Below are 4,529 nucleotides of genomic sequence, written 5' to 3' on the forward strand. Positions count from 1 at the left end.
GATTTTAAAGAGACCCTTTTTCCCCTAGCAGGTACACAGCTTATTTTTGTCATGGAAGCTCATGTTAAATCTCACTATACAGGACAACATCGAGATCTGTGAACTAGCTGTGCCTTAGGTTGCTCGGGAGTTGTAAGTACTGCGGTTGTCAGCACAGTGCTGTACCTGAGCTAGTTAGCAGTACTGACCACTGGGCTCTAGCTTGAGCAAAGTACACTGATGCCGACACCTTACTGCTGGGACTGGAGCCAGTTCTCCACAGAACGTTTCACTGTCTAAACATAATGGTGTTCTTTGGGATCTTTGCCTTGTGCCGTTTTGTTAGTGGAAAAGCATTTGTAACCTCGAGATACCGCTTCAGAGGCATATGCCTTACAGCATCCATTTTGCAGATACGAAGATGGAAAGTTGTTGACTGTTACGACAGAGTTTGGAGATGGACTTGAGATTAGTGGTTCTTAGTAGCAACCTATAATTATACGCTAGTGACCTGTTTTAATGATTGCCTGAATTAACATTGCCCGTTTCTAGCTGCTAACTTACAATAAAGAGTAAAATGTTATATTTATGTATGTTAATCTTGACAGCAGATAGTGTAGCTGTCCTAGGGATGCTGTACAATGGGAAAAAGCAGGTGAAATGGTCCAGATCACTCTTAACACCGGTCAGATGTACATAACAGTATACTCAATTAAAAGGTGGTCTGGACTGTATGAAAGGATCGGGAACCCAAGCCTCGATAATTTATATGTTGTTGCAATTCATATGAAATGAGTAAAGAGGTTTTTTCCCTCCGAGTTTTGTTGATGGCAAGGATTCACTAAACCATCCAAACACACAAACAAAAAAACATTATAGATGGCAGTAACAGATTAAGCCTCTGTCATAACCTTCATTTCCATCACGTAAGTGCTTCCTGAGTGCTCTGTAGATCTTACTTTGAATACTAGCTGTTTTGAACCATTTATAAGGATACAGGATTTCAAATGAGTTTGAACATATAAAGGCTAGGCGGTATGGAGATGTATACAACCTGAAAGGATAGGCACGGCTGAATTTTCGAGCATTCAGAAGTTATTAAATGCTGTAATTAGGATTAGCCATGCAACAAATTCTTCTCTTTGATCATATATATACACATTTTGGTATGTCCTGCTTTCAAATTATTTGCGATTTTATCCATTGGATTCAGACAGAATGGACAGAATACATATTGGAAATACCATTTCATACTGATTTCTCAGGATGTTTCCCCATTTTTAAATTTTTTTACTATTTCAGCTTCTCTTTGAAAGCAGAATTATTTTCCTAGTGTAAAAAATATTACTATGCCATCTAAGTGAGTTTCTGTTCATAGCATCTTAGTAAGCAACATGCCAATTACAGATGTGAAATGAGAACAAAAAATTAGTGATAAAAATCATTAGTTTTCATCAATTTAGGTCTCCAATTTAAAACGTCTGTGACAAAAGAAATACGTATTTCTGAGGACTTCATATTTTATCACAGTTGCTTGTTCTAACTTTTCCCTAATTTCTGTTTCCATGGATGTTTAAAAAAGAAAAGAATACTATTTGATTTTCATGTTTTCTCATAATCTTATTCTGAAAAGCAGTGTTTGCTGAAATTCACCAAGATAATTCAGTCTGAAGAATATGGTAAGCACAGAAAAATTGACTCCAACCAATTAAAGTATAGAAAAATATTAGAATGAAAATGTATGGAATCAAAACGGAATACATCATCTTAAAATGAAAGACAGTAGGCGAATTTAACTTTAGCAGCATAGGTAATTATTTCTTTAAGTAATGTTTTTTAAAAAAACACACATAGAAACCTCCAGCACTTTTACATGAGCGAGTTTGCTTATTAAGTTTTTATCCAGAACAGACTTCAAGAAAACTCTGGTTTGGGGTTTTTTATATTGAAATGCTGGTATTTGATATTGTATATGATATTTTATTGCTTTATAAGCTTGAAAAAGCAGCATGTTGCAATGAAATCATGTAATCACAGGAAATGGTGATGAAACATTGAAATGGATATTTTAGCATTTGATATTTCTCCTTGCTTTCAGTGAATTAATGAAGTGGTAATTTTGGAGCGTTTTATTTGTTTACTTTCCTCTTTTAGTATTCAGCTTCCTAATCTGATGTCTAAGGGTTTTTGTCCCTGCCAATAAGCCTGTGCTGTTCACCTTTATCTAACGTGAGGTATTTTCTTCCGGCACTTATCTGCTCTTGACACTAGGTATTTGATATTGTAGCATATATTTTTCTCCTTCAGTCACAGTTTATCCTACAACTTAAAATATTATGTTTTAATTAAAGGTGTCCTTCATTCCAACTCTGATTTGGCTTGAATCTCAGCTTAAGTACTGAGAAATTATTTTCTGCACCATTTAGAAAATAACTTATTTAATTAACAGAGGAAGAATTACAGCTGTACTAAAAATTTCATTATATTTATTGCTAAATTAGAGTTATAAGTTCAATTTAGTCCCCTTTTTAAAATTACTTACCACTTTCACAGCAAAATTCTTTCTGAATTGAAATTGTCTTGTTTGGTTTCACTCTGAAAGACTACTTTGAGTAGAAAAAAGAGTCGCACAACTATTCCAAAGCTGTTCTTAAGCCCCATTCTCAGTATGAACTATCATAAATTGAATTTTAAACAACCTTCTTTTGAGCTTGTTTGTTCTTATAACTGGTCACAAAAATCCCTGTGATCACCATAACCAGGAAGCTTAAGTAGCTCAAGGTAAATTTACAGTCCATATACCCTCAGGAAATTTAACACAATTAGAAATCATGTTTGTCTGACCACATATCAGAAGTAAATCTATACATGTAAGTTCCTATCTCTCCCCAGCTCAACTGATAAGCACTCATCTCTTGCCACCGTGCACAGTGCAGTAAAGATAACGACATATACTTTCATAGACGTTTAGCAGAAGCATGCATGCTTTTTTTCTTGTGGTGATCCTCCGCTACAGTACTTCCCAAGGCCCTTGCACTGCTGATGTCCAAGGGCTTATGAAGTGGTTTGTAGCTCCTCTACAGATCACACTGGGTGCTGCATTTGCAAGGGCTCCACATGATTTTATTCCCCTTCCTCCCACAGTGCTAGCATGAAGCATCTGTCCCACAACCCAGAGTATCAGCACACATGTCCCGCAGCATGCAGTAAGCCTTGCAGTCAGTGCCGCTGCCACATCGCCACATCATACTCCCCCAAAAAACTGTGAACCATCTCTTGAAACAGCATACTCTTTCCTTTATAGGCCCATCACTGATTTTTCCTCTTTCCCCAAAGAAGCAAAACATTCCTTGCTAATTTATCCCACACTTTTATATTAGAGTTGCTTGATACCTTACATTGACAGTACTTTTTATTTTACAGGACACAAAGACAGACATAGTCCTTTCCCAAGGAGCTTGCACAAGAGGACACAAATTTTTTTGCCTACTAACATTCCCTGATACTGCTTACCAAAACAAGATATATAGAGAGAATTCACAGAAACTAACAAAAATACAAAGGAAATAAATAAATACTTTTATGAAAGGCTCAGTAGACTTAAAGACTTGGTTAAAGTTAGGTACTCAGATGGATTAGCTCTGGACCAAACTCTGCAGACAAACTTCCAGATTAAGCTACATACCCTGGAAGAGCCAATGTATCATTTCTTTCATAAATCAAAAGGCAATTCATACAAACAGTAATGATTGGTACACTCAGAATCAGAACTCGAAATTAAAATTGAACTTTCTACTGCCTTCTGTATGGGCCTTAAAATATGGTCTGTAATTTTGTCATGCTCACTTGTGATATTTCAAATAGTTTATAAGCTGGTCAGGGTAAACACACAGCCTGATTGCTCAAGTGCCATAAAAGCTATACAGGTACCATGTGGTGATGCAAGCAGTACTCAAGAATAAAGTGCAGAGAACCCCAGGGTTGACCTTATAGCTGGTCAAGTGTTCTCCCTCTTTAGAAGGGGGTCTGAGGTGCATAGAGCGAGTCTCAATACATTCCATTTATCTAAGAAAAAGTTAAATGGTATTATGATCATATGTTACAAGAGATTATTGCGAAGAAGTTTTGTGGTAGGAAAAGGCATAAGGAAGTTTCATGCTTGTAAGTAGAAATCAGATATACCGGTAAGAGAAATAAGATGTCAGGTTTTAAAAGCTGGTTATATGTGACCAGGAGAGGGGAAAGAACAAGCCAGAAACACCACAGTTTCTAAAAGATTTCAGGTCTTTAAGGTTGGGCGAAGAAGTTTTGTGGTAGGAAAAGGCATAAGGAAGTTTCATGCTTGTAAGTAGAAATCAGATATACCGGTAAGAGAAATAAGATGTCAGGTTTTAAAAGCTGGTTATATGTGACCAGGAGAGGGGAAAGAACAAGCCAGAAACACCACAGTTTCTAAAAGATTTCAGGTCTTTAAGGTTGGGCTGCCCCCCCCCCCCCTTTTTTTTTTAATACCTGAGTCAGGTATCAGTCTCATGGGCAGTATATGGCCT

Source organism: Aptenodytes forsteri, unplaced genomic scaffold, assembly GCF_000699145.1.
Source record: "Aptenodytes forsteri isolate BGI_AS27 unplaced genomic scaffold, ASM69914v1 Scaffold870, whole genome shotgun sequence".
Classification (NCBI taxonomy): domain Eukaryota; kingdom Metazoa; phylum Chordata; class Aves; order Sphenisciformes; family Spheniscidae; genus Aptenodytes; species Aptenodytes forsteri.